The sequence below is a fragment of the Ixodes scapularis genome, unplaced genomic scaffold, assembly GCF_016920785.2.
Source record: "Ixodes scapularis isolate PalLabHiFi unplaced genomic scaffold, ASM1692078v2 ptg002055l_1__unscaffolded, whole genome shotgun sequence".
Classification (NCBI taxonomy): Eukaryota; Metazoa; Arthropoda; class Arachnida; order Ixodida; family Ixodidae; genus Ixodes; species Ixodes scapularis.
The window spans coordinates 498,151-511,426 of record NW_024610229.1 but is presented as its reverse complement, the minus strand read 5'-3'; the positions used below and the strand labels follow the sequence as shown (position 1 = coordinate 511,426).

At 42.2% G+C, this 13,276-nt stretch overlaps 1 long non-coding RNA gene across 1 annotated transcript; it reads right to left on the bottom strand.

Moving 5' to 3' along the window:
• Window positions 1–9,807: 9,807 nt before the first annotated feature.
• LOC121834641 lies at window positions 9,808–11,270 on the bottom strand. The gene is made up of 2 exons (XR_006077295.1): window positions 10,967–11,270; window positions 9,808–9,974 (listed from the first exon to the last, which is right to left on the bottom strand). It is a non-coding gene; the product is annotated as an uncharacterized LOC121834641 (long non-coding RNA).
• Between the last annotated feature and the right edge of the window lie 2,006 nt (window positions 11,271–13,276).

Sequence of the window (13,276 nt, the reverse complement as noted above, 5' to 3'; positions counted from 1 at the left end):
TGCTAGAATGTCAAACTTGAGGAAAGCCAGAGATACGTGGTATTCACATGTCGTGCAAGATTCTTCCATAAAATGCGATATATAATTCTTTATTATTTATTTATTCACGTATATATATATATATATATATATATATATATATATATATATATATATTTATACCGGGTGTTTCTGTGAAGACTTTCAAAAATCCTAAAAACTAAAACGTTAAAAGAAACTTTCTTCGGGAACGAACTACCAGCCACGGCAGACTTCAGGAATTGCCAAAAACATAGTAATTAGCCAACTAATTAATTAAAATTTGTTAATTAACTTTTTAATTAGTGGAAATAGAGATATGGTTCTAATTAGAAAGTTGCTGAGCGTTATCGAAAACCACTAAATCAGTAATTTTCAAAAAGACTTTGAGCGCGTGAGAAGAGTAACAGCGCACTAAAGTTACGACTCGTGGAGCACTTACAGGGCTGGGGCCAGACAAGAGGCGGAAAAATTGCGCGGGCGCCTTACCGCAACCGCTAGCTTGGTACCTGCTCCACGAGTGGTAACTTTAGTGCACTACCACGCTTCTCACGCGCTCAAAGTCTGTCTCAAAATGACTGATTTAGTGGTTTTCAATAACGCTCAGCAACTTTCTAATTGGAGTAATATGTATATTTCCGCTAATTCAAACGTTAATTAACAAATTTTAATTAATTAGCTGATTAATTAGTCTGTTTTTGGGAATCTCTGAAGTCCACCGTGGCTGGTGGTCTGTTTCCGAAGACTGTTTCTTATTTTTTTAAATGTCCTAATTTTTAGGTTTTTTGAAGGTCTTCGCAAAAACACCCGGTATATATATATATATATATATATATATATGTTTGTATATGCATGCATACATACATACACATACATGATTGCTGCGACAAATAGAAAAGGCAAAAAGACTATGTTCAAGTATAACAATGAAACATTCACTTTGCTCACACAACGGAGGTCAAATGGCAGGTTTTTCTTCCTTGTGCAGGAAACTTTATCGCACTGTCGGAAGGGAACTTCGAGTCTAGAATTGTGCGCTCAATCAAGCAGAAAGGCAATGCAGTTCAAAACATTTACAGTTCAAGTGAGAGGGCATTTCGAAACGTGAAATTTTATACAGGTTATTTTCTTGCAGAGGGGGGTGATGCACGTAGTAATAAAAGAGGGGTGAAGACCAGTGTCGAACCGAAAACCGAAGCGAACGAAAAACCGGAATCAGAGCGTTTTCTTTTTTAGCCGAACCGAAACTGAACCGCCATCTTGGAACTGAACGGAAGAAAATACAACGCTCTTTTAGTCTGACGATGAATAGAAGTACAAGTGTGAACGGCAGGGATACCTGAAAACAAAGGCTCTATGAACTTGGAGGGGCAGCCGAAGGTCGGCAGCCGCTTAAATTCTCGCAGTGTTGTTTAAACTTTAGAGTTTTATGGGTGCAAAATAAAAGAAATGTAGGATTACTGTGAACAAATGACACAAATATTATAACTCTACAATCGGCAGCAGGAAAGCGGAGATGGAGTCCGTCAGTAATAATAAATAATAGTTATAATAACATATACGCATATTATATTCTCCGGTAAAGCATAGTCGAATAAAAACAAGGGAGTGGGGCGACGGGGAAAAGGGGTTTAAAAAAACTGTCTCGTAAAGGTTGTGCCATTGCGCATCTTGGGAACAGAGCAGCGACAGCGTGATCCTGCAAAAGTACATCGTTTGCGAAATGACTCCTGCAAGAAAGCGCGTTTTCGGGGTGCCTTTCGCTTGCGCGGTTCCTCACGAGGCTGCATCATGCAAGAATGACATTTGTTTCTGAATACGTGGGTTGCACTAAGTGCGAACCTTCTGCAGCCTGCATTTTGCACACCGGGATTTTATTTTCTCACCAAAAAGATACCTCTGACCACTACACTTGAATTCTGTTCAAGTCCACAGACAGCCGATAATAGCAGCGCGAGTATGAGGCCCTGAACACTGCTTGCAGCGTACGAACGCGCGTGCTTGGCAGCGACGCTGGAAGCCCGTAGCTCGCGCTTGAAGCATGGGCTGCATCTGGACTTGAGGAAGCCAATGAAAACGTTTGTAAATATACATATATATATATTTTTTTTCATTTGCACTGCTTTCGCTCCAGTTAGTGACGGGTACTGTAGAAACACATGAAACCTAAAACAAAGAAAAAGTCTATGAACGTAATATGTGAAATGAGTTTAGAATTTTGAGCGCATTTTCTTTTTGTTGACAATGTCCTTGTTGTCAACCAATAGAGAACCTAAACAGCAAAGAGGGTGCAACAACCACGCGCGATCTTCTTGAGTGTTGGAAATTAACATCAAGTCCAGTCCTATCTCTAGAATTCTATGTCGTCATTATCCGACGTTCTAGAGCAATGTCGTGAATGAACGCTCATGTTTGACACTGATAGGCATGCCACACGAAGCAGCGTTTCGTTTCCTTCGTCCCTCTGCAATCACCCTATAAGTGGAAACAAACTATAGAAAAAGTGGCTGTCCAAATCGTAAAGTTGTGGAGTATTTCATTGCGGCACCCTAATAAAATGATAGAGCGCTCGTGACTGATAAACCACAGAGTTGTAAAAATTAGGTCCCCCAAAAAATGCACGTAAATCGAAATATAACTTCAGCCTCCCGCGACAGTGATGGGCGAAGTTTCGAGCTCGTGCAATCCCATGTTCAAATGTGATTTAAATTGCAAATATACGTTCTGCTCTTTCGAATATCAACATATAATTACGAACATCATTGGCCGCCTCTCTCCTAGACAAATAGGAACCATAACAGACCACGTCCTGAACAGTAAAAGGTCCGATGTTCCAGAAACCGATTTTGTTTTTTCATCAGGGGCGACTTTTTGCCCATGGAGAGCAGCATCTTCTTTGATATGTACGTTCTGTCCTTCAGGAATATTCACACGAGGGAGAAAGGGTTTCTCGCCGGCACGCGCGAATCACGAGACGAAAACGCGAGGCTTTTGCACATCGCAAAGCCTGACGTTTTCGTCACGTGTCGTGAGAAATCCCCGGGATTCCTCCCTCGCGTGAATACCCCTTTCGAGTGCCCTAGTCCCTTGACACGCGGCGATGGTCAAGTGGCTGTCTATCTATTCGAACGTCGGGCCACCAATTGTAAACAATTGGTGGCCGGACTTGGTTTGTGAAGGTCTGTAGTTGTCAAATTTTTGACCCAACTAGACGGAGTTCGGTCAAACGTGTTCATGATTGGAACATACATCTCTATACATTTTTTTTTTGAGGAGAGTGCCGCGCCACGGACCGAGCCGTGGCAAGAAGTAGAGGAAGAAGAGATCGTTGGAAACGGAACGCTATGCTATGTCTCGGCGGATAAAGGAGTGTTGTCAGTCTCAGCCTAAGAAGTGGGGGCCCGTCCGGCTTTCCCGTGGGGCTCCAGCTGCTCTTGAGAGCAGCGCGAAACTGTGGTTCCGTTCTAAGGAGAACTTCGCGGACTGGCAGGCATTCTTTTCGGCGTTCAAATGTGCGCTGTTGATGAACCAATAATGAACAAACGATGATGAACCAACGATGAACCAACAGCGTACGCTGTTGGTTCATCTTAGTAAAAGATATAAAATAGCGAAAAAAGGACAAGGACATGAAGTATAGACGTTTCCACTGCTTACAAAAATCACAGTCCACACGTCTTGAATCACAGTCCAGAACGCGCACGTTTGTCGCTTTGGAAAGCGAGCAAATCACGCGCCATAAGCACGAACACTGAAAATGGAACCGGCCAAGTGCCCTTTTTTGGAAAGGTCTATACAGGACAGGCGCTCACTTTCAACTAGTTTTATCAAGGAAAAGTAAACATACATATATAGCTTTTATTTAGGAAAAGTGCCCAGGGCAGCCGAGAAGAAGGCAACAGCCCCGGATGGTTTGATCGTGCTGGGGGACACCAGCATTCCAGCTCAAGTAGCTTCTGCCCTTAAGAACATTTACGTGGTGTTCCTTTGCCTGTCGCGTGTATATAAATCAGTGTGTCGAACCGAAAAAAATACGGGTTAGGTTACGGTTCAGGTTCCTGAGGTAAATTTATTTTGTTCTGGTTCAGTTCCGGTTCAATTAATTCGATCCGCGAACCGGTTCGGAAATTATAAATGACAAATTGCAACATCAAAATAAATTACAAATAAAACATCTGAAATCAGCACATACGAAACGGGATACATCGTAGTGTAAGGCTCAGGGATTTCCACCAGGAATGGTTTATTTATGTGCACTCCAAGGTTACCTCACCGACGTTTACGCATTCGGACTTCATCTAATTGGGTCCGACGCAGTAGCTGTAAAATCCGCGGCCTCCTTACAAACCCACTTACAAGTAGAACTCGCTAACTATCCCGCCACCTCGGCGTGTAAGCAATTGAAGGAACAGTGGGGAGAAAATACAGCTTTCTTTATTTGAACTAGCCTTCGGTAACTCAAATTAGACCCTTAAAGAAGTTTTTATTAAACAAGATACGGAATATGAAAAACACTTCACCGAACGCAACGCCAGAAGGACGTAATAGGATAAATATTAAGATAGAAGAGTTCGCTGTCTCACAAATACGTTAGCTTCAAGTGCCTATACGAAACCGGATGCATTATTGTCAAACTCCACAGCCTTTTCTTTTCTCATTCCGATGGAAGCAAGCTTCAAGAACTCGCGCGTTCTAAAAACGTGTTCTGAAATAAGCACACAGCAGCATTTAGGATATACGAGATTGTAGAAAAATAAAAACCCGTGACGCGATTTTTTTTTTTTTGCACAGCCTTCCAATTTTCTTTCTTCCGTGCAAGCCGGGACCAGCGCAATACTGGTTCCTATGTCAAGATTCATGGATGCAGCGTTTGTCAAGATTCGTGGATGCAGCGTTTATATTCCTAAGACTGAGTGGAGAAGAAAAATATGTAAGCGAGGTGTGTGTCAGTTGACGGCACTTAAAAAATAAATGGCATTGATGGCACATTCATTGTCAACAGCGCGTGGCCGAACCGTTTTGACATGAGCCGGTAACCGTTATTTTTTTCCGGTTCAGTTCCGGTTCGGGTTCATCGCGATAACAATATAACGGTTCGGGTTCGGGTTCAGTTCCGGAAAAAATACCGGTTCGGTTCCGGTTTTCGGTTCGGTTCCGGTTCGACACCCTGATATATGTATGTATATATATATATATATATATATATATATATATATATATATATATATATATATATTTACCGGGTGTTCATTTTTAATTCGAACAGATTTATTTAAAAAAATCCGTGAAAGTTACACTTATGCTGCTTGTGGAGGTGAGCTATACGGCCAGGGGGACATAATATAGGGGGCTAATCGTAACGATCAGTTGGCTAATTAACTAAAATTCTATAATTAACTTTTTAATTAATGAAAATAGACATATGGGTCCAATTAGAGACTTGCTCAGCGTCATCGAAAAGCACTAAATCAGTCATTTTCAGAAAGACTTTGAGCGCGAGAGAAGTGTAGTAGTGCACTGAAGTTACCACTCGTGGAGCAGGTACAAAGCTAGCGGTTGCGGCAAGGCACCCGCGCGATTTTTCCGTCGCTTATCTAGCCCCAGCCTTGTACCTGCTGCACGAGTGATAACTTCAGTGCACTACTACACTTCTCTCGCGCTCAAAGTCTTTCTGAAAATGACTGATTTAGTGCTTTTCGATTACGCTGAGCAAGTTTATAATTGGAACCATATGTCTATTTTCATTAATTGAAAAGTTAATTAACGAATTTTGACTAATTAGCCAACTGATCGTTACGATTAGCCCCTATAATATGTCCCCCTGGCCGTGTAACTCACCTGCACAAACCGTATCAGTGCATCTTTTACGGATTTTTTTTTAATAAATCTGTTCGAATTAAAAATGAACACCCGGTATAATATATATATATATATATATATATATATATATATATATATATATCCTGGCTCCGCCAATTCTTGGCTTTCGGCGGGTTCCTGGAAACTTGGATTCTTTAATTCATTGGATTAAGTACGGTTCATTCATCTGCACAATTTCGTTTATATATATATATATATATTGTTCCAACTTTTTAACTGGTTTAATCACCGCACAGAGAAGTCCGACATCTTCGGTGGCTGGCTTCCAACTGCCTCGCGCACACGCACGAGCACGACGAGCGTTCCCTTCGTCGCGTGCCGGTTGCTTCTCTTTTATGTTTTTTGTTCACTCCGCACTCAGCGTCTCCGCTACAATATATATATATCTGTGTGTGTGTGTGTGCGTGTGTTTGTGTGCGTATGTGTGCGTGTGCGTGCGTGTGCGTGCGTGTGTGTGTGTGTGTGTGTGTGTATTGAACTGCACTAATCTGATAATACTTTCCTACAATTCTAGATTTAGCAAGGATAAGTGAGTATTGCTAAATTATTATAATGGCGTGTTTTATTGGTTTGTTTTTTATGCTAATGCTTTTTTTAGAAAAGTTGTTAATATGGCTTCATATATGTTTAATAGCACTCTCAATAGTAAATTAGACCTGAATTCGCTGCCGCAGTGGATGGAAGCTAAGAAATAATGACCTTATCAAGTTCGAAGGCATTGTTGGTAAGAAGGCATATTCATTGTTGCCTTGCCGCTTCTTTTTTCTATTATTAACTCTACATATAAAACGCTATTGCAAAAGTTTACTACAGATACGAAAGCTCGTAAATTATTGAGTGATGCCTAGTTTCACGCTGTTTTCAAAAATTAAAATCCCGCTCACGTCAACACAAATTTTTTTTTTCGTCAAAGCTATTTTAGGGTATGCCACGGACATTGTGGCCGAAGGCCAAGAATTTTTTTTTAGAAATCGGAGGTGGTCGACCGCAACGTCTGGGACGTTTCACGTGGAATGAGCCTATTACAGAATTGTTTTCTTTTTTTTTTTCCTCTTTCTTTCTAAGCTTTTAGTTTCCATTAGAGTGTGGAACCGAATGTTTTATTGGTTTGCTTCGGTTTTGGGGAGCACAAAACTAATGTAGAACATATAAAATATCACAAAAAGTCAAGGACAAGAAGTATACAGAACAGGCGCTGATTTATATATATATATATATACACCAGGCAAAGCAGCACCACGCAAATGTTCTTAAGGGCAGAAGATACTTCAGCTGGAATGCTGATGTCCTCAAGCACGATCAAACCATCCGAGGCTGTTGCCTTCTCGGCTGCCGTGGGCACGTTTCCTGAATCGAAGCTATATATATATACGTACGTTTACTTTTCCTGGATAAAACTAGTTGAAAGTGAGCGCCTGTCCTGTATACTTCTTTCCTTGTATTTTTTGCGCTATTTTATATTTTTGCTAAGATGAACAAACAGCGTTCCGTACAAAACTAAAAAAAAAAAAAGAATGGTTTCAGCAGCTAAAGAGATATTCATCTTTAGAATTCACTTATATTCAGGTACCGAGAAATAAATTGCGTTATTTAAATTTGATGGAACAGTAAATGACAAACTACATTAATATCTGTCTTTTCTTGATTTTTTTTTTGTGTTTTTAGTGTTATATTTTAACCTGAATCTAAAAGTTATCAGTCTGTTGGGTCGCCTAAAATACGCGTGATTGGTACAACTTTGCATCGCAGAATGTTCCAGCTGTACTCTTCGACTCTGAAAGTTATTGCAGTGCAGGAAATCATGAAATCGAGACGTCCTCGCAACATATATAGGTGATGACGATGCAACGGAGCTCAGATCAATAATGTTTTCGAAATGTCATAAAACTTTTAAGGACAGACCCTCTATTTTTTATAGGAAGACTGCGCCTTGTATTCGCATCGGATCTGGCCTAAAATAGCGCGCATCAGAGTGGACAATTCCGACATAGCCTGCCATTTGAGGTTTTTTTCTTTACAAGATAACAGTCGATTCAATTTGCAAGTAAGCATCATCTGTGCTATTTTTTTTTGTTCATCATAAATAGAGCTAAGCAGTAGTTCATAGTCTACTCGACATGACGGCTACTTAATTGGTCGCTTTCTTGCCGTCGGTTTTCCGAAACTCATCCAGCCCATATACACCTAAAATTGTTGTTCATCAAATAAAATGCACAACAGACTCCTTTATGTTTGAGAAGTTGAGTATGCATGAGGAAGACATGTTATTTTAATCAGCTTAAAAAAAATAATGTTTCCGTTTTTTTTTATCACTGATACACGTCCCTCTCGAAGATAACGAAAAAGAAGGCTTGAGATAATTTGGGGGTGCATTTACTTATCATTTATATACTTAGGTTGATCGGCCCTTTATTTATGTTAAGTCTCCAGGCAGTAACAACAAAATTTTTATTAATATCTTCAATAAATTTGACTGCACGAAGTTAACATAATGGCTTCAGATCGACAGTGGAGGAGGATACTCGAAAACACGCCATCTGGAAAGTCTGACGAGCGTGTTTTTTTTGTTCGCTGTCTGGGCGAGCCCCGGGAAAAGTTTTCTTTTCCCTGTAAGGAGATCGAGTCCCTGGAATGGGTTCGCCCCGAGATAGGGATGGTGGCTCCGTAGAGCAGTGCGGTTCTTGCGCTGTCCGGTGCGCTCGCGTCGGCCCTTGAAAATCCGAGTGAGGGAGTGTGATTTTCGTGCCGGACCGTACCCACATCCGCAGCAGGTCTCCAAGGTGAACAGCCTCCAGTCGATGGACCAATGTAGGTAAGGGAAGTCGGCAAAACGGATCCGTAACCTTGGGATAAGGATTGGCTCTGAGGACTGAGCCTGTCGGGCTGGGGACCTGAAGCAGGAACGGCACTGCACCGGGACTGGGCGGGGCTCGCCGTTCACGCGGCGCGGCCAAGCCCGCACCAGCGTCGGGACCTTCCTGTGTAAGGTCCCGGCGCTGAACTGCTAGGCAAGCAGTGTTGCTTGCCTAGCAGCAATTGAACTCAAACCGAACGTTTAGCAGAAAAGGGAAAAACACCACAAAAGTCGAAAGCCCACACATCTTCATGAAGACATTTATCATTATTTCATAGCGTTCGCTCCTTTCTAAACTCGCGCATTGGGAAACTCATGCACTGAAAAGGAGGGAAAAAGAAAAGAATAAACAGTCGTTAGTCTGCGCCCATTCGTGTTCGCTGTGTTTCTCTTCATCTCAGTGTAAACTTATCCTTTTCCTTTCAATTTTTGGGCACGCGTTTGTTCTGTAGAACTTCGCAGCGCAGCACGTCTTTTGATGTACAACCAACTAGCCCAAACCCAAGCTTTTAGGGAGCATTCGTTTCAGTCTGCGTTTGTATTTGGCAAACGGAGCATAACCCGGAAGAGAACAATCATGATTATTCGTAATATCAAATTTAGGGTAGCAATCATTGTCAAATCTACTGATTCAATATAAACTGGCAAATCCCACTTGCAAGCGCAACCGCTTCCCCTGTAAAGGACAAAACACACTAAAATGCGACCAGCGACAAAATGGTGACGTCCTGAAGCAATCTCTGCCTTAGAGCCCTATTGGAAAGACCAGTTTAAACTGGCAACCAGTTCAAACTGGTACCAGTTTCAAACTTGGATATTGCTCCAGTTTGACCAGTTTCATACTGGTTGAGCTGGTCACACTGGTCATGGTGGTTGAACTGGTCACACTGGTCATGGTGGTTGAACTGGTCACACTGGTCATACTGGTTGAACCGGTTGAACTGGTCATGGTGGTTGAACGTGTCATGGTGGTTCAACTGGTCACATTAACTTGTCACGCTGGTTCAACTAGTATGTACTTGCCGTTGAGTAAATAATTCCACTGTGAAACGGTATAAGGAATCACTGCCATTTTATTCTTTCGGAGCGACCCTCCTTCTGCCCTGCCTCGCAACATCAGGCAAGAAGTCTTTTAAGATGTCGCGGACTACCGTCTGGAGCTCCAGGATCGGGCGACGTTCAGGCTCTGGCTTCTTTGTCCTCTCATAGTACATCAGGCCACCTGGAGAAATTGTAAATATATCTGCGTTAAACAGCTGTGCAAGGATGAAAAACTTTTTTTTTCTTTTTGTTGTAATTTCGCAAACATAATATATATAATTTAAAGGAACTGGAGGGCTTAATTCCCTGTAAATGTTTTGAAGCACTAGAAATGCACAACATAAAGACAGAATTTTTCTTTCTACCAATAGGTAAGCGCAATTCGAGAGCGACCATGCATGACAAGTATTGTCAAAATGTGATCGGTACATTCAGGTTGGTGTGGGCGTAACATCATTTGAAACTTACAAGTAGATCTATCAAGGTCAAAGCATATGGTTTTGAACTCTTAACTATATATATACATAGCATTGAAAAAAATTGCTTCTTTTTTAATGGATGAAATCTTAACGGTAATATGCCACGGAAGAATTAATAGGAACATTAAGATGAAGGACAGAACGGGCACATCCTTCACTTACTTTTAAATTAAGTCAGTGCAAGTCTACAAATCATATGGTAAACATTTTAACAAAAACATTCCACAAGTGGCTACAGTGGCAATTATAAACCTAGGTTGGCAGTACCAAAACACCTGGCCAAAGACACCAATCAACCTAAATTCAGATTGTAAAACATCCATGACCATGTAACTAATAATTTTAAGAGCTGATTTACAGGGAATATGTCTCCGTCTATTCCTGGAAATGTGTCCATCCATTCCCGAATACAGAGATTTAAAGGGCCTCTTCAATAATTTTTTGACTGGTCTGAAACTTGTGCCGAGAGTGACCGCAGGCAACGCAATAACACTGAGAAACTACCGCATTTACTTGAATCTAACTAAGGTCCAAAAATCGCATGTGCGCTACAAACGAGTGTGACCAAAACTGCGCTACCATATCGCCATCGATATTCCAAAATAGCCGCCCCCATTTACGCGCTAAGAAGCTGCGTAGCCAGCTCCTGTGTTTCTTTCATATCAGCGTGGAAGTTCCCACTGCACAGACCCACCGCGTTCACCATGATGCTGGATTCAAAAGAAAAGGGATATTGTACGCAGAGAGCGATGGAAATTGGGCCGCATCACGTGCGATGGGTGAAAGATGCATGGTGCACGATCCCGACTGCCAAGGTTATCAAGGCCTTCAAGAAGTGCGGAATTCCTAACGCTATGGACGGCACCGAAGATGAAATGCTTTGGGCCGTTGACAGCGATAAGGAGTTGTCCGACAACAATGACGAGTGATGCGTACTGTCCCACGAGCGCTGCACCAGACCGTCGCCATGATGACGACCTTGCCGGCGAGAGACAGCGCCGTTCGTTTCATCGCAAGATTGAAGCATTCGGAATAAACCTTTGTTCCAAGTGAGAAAAAGTTTAATTTCTGTATTTAACCTACAAAATCTGGCGCGCGTAACAATCGAAGCCATGGCGTTTTTTCTTTTTTCGGACCTCGAGAAAAGGGTACACGTTACAATCGAGGGCGCGTTATATTCGAGTAAATACGGTAACCGCTTTGCAAAATAAAAATTATTGGGGACACTATAAGCAAACGAAATTTACAGAAGTGGGCCACTGCGTGACGTAAATGGAGATGCCAATGGTAGGCGCAAAACACGCGGCGGCTCCTCCGCTGACGGATCCACATCGTCGCTCTATAGTGACTCTAGCGTCAGCTATCCTTGATACAGTGGTGCCTTGTGTTTCTTTGCCGCAGAGCCGCTGGGCGGTGGGCGTGCCGCCTCTCAGAGCCGCGTACGCATCGCCGGCGCTCAGCTCGCCTCTCAGTGCTTGCATCCGTGCATCGTCCCTTCATCGTCGCCCCCCGCATGCCGCAACAACCGGGGTCCCCACTCACTGAGTCGAGTTTCGTAAAAGTGCATGAGAAGAGAGAGCACGTGTGTACAATGCGTCGTCTGCTAGTTTGGTTTCAGTTTCCGCGACATGAACGCCGCAGGGCGGCTCACATGTCGCAAAGAGCTTGTTTTTGTTGTTTTTGCGCTTTATTAAAGTACATTTAGTTTTTTCCTTAGTCTTGGAGCTCAATAAAAACAACTTTTATAAATAATTATGAGGTAAGAACATTCACACTTATTATTCCGCGCTCAGGAACAAACTATTGGTGGACCTGGCCAATCGGGAAGCCAGCTCCGTTAAAGTCATCTGCCACGCACGTTTAGCACCACACTGCGCCCACCATCGATACAACCATTCCGCACCTTGTCAAATAAAAATATGATGCACCATTCTTTTGCAGTTTTGTCTTTGTTCCCCAAATCCCCCGAACCACAGAAAAGGCAGGGAGCGCAAAAAAAAAGCAGAAACATAATTATATTGTTGGAGGTGCCCTTTAAGCAAAAAAAAAAAAAGCAGAGGGATTGCATTTGCAAAGCTTTCACAAAACATAATGCAGCATGCATGGCCAAGATGGCAGCACATTTAGCTGTCGGGCAGAGGCCCAATATTGGGCACCGGTAGTTCTTTTAATCCTCTGGTTGTCTGGAATGTCCCAGTTAAATATAACCACGAAAGCTTGTTTTTCTATTCTAGGAAATGTTCTTGGCTGTCGAATGTGTGTAAAAGGAAGCACATGGTGGCTGCAGGCAGATAGTCCTGGGTTATGGTAAGGTCTTACCAGTCACGCTGACATCGACACCGCCAACGCTAGTCGCCACCAATTTTATTTTGTTTGTGAGCACAAGTTCATTTATTAAATATTTAGTTGTCTAATACTTCAACCTTATTATTCCTGTTAGTTTTCCAAGTGAACCTCAATAAATTTTTGGTTTTCCAAATAGTTTAAATTTAAAAAAGACTTGAACAAGGACAGCACATCTCTCAACTCATTGTTTTTAAGACATTTACCAACTCTATCAACTTTCTACATTATTACATTATTTGTTGAAAGTTGACCCCTTTTCATTCTAATATATTTTGACACTCTATGCACTTACTTGCAAGGGCCATCATCTTTGCGGGTGTCACCGGCAGCTTCCCTTTCGCGCCCTCTTTAAGAAAGCGCCGGCTCGGCTCTCCAGTCACGCTGCGAGCGCAGAGCTCAACAGTAGAGTAAATCGTCCGGGACAGGTCCCTTACAAAGCGTTGCTCCGGTAGCTTGGATACCAAATCATCTAGCTTAAGCTTGGGGACTTTTAGTCCACTGCCAAGGTGAACCTGCATTCAATAAGAATTTCCTTGTGAACACTATAATCTACTAATCTGGAAAACATTCCATCTAGTAGACTACCACAGTTTGGCAAAACAGTGAGTCTTAGTCACATTATCAAACCTAACGTTGAACTTCATAATCATACTGCCAT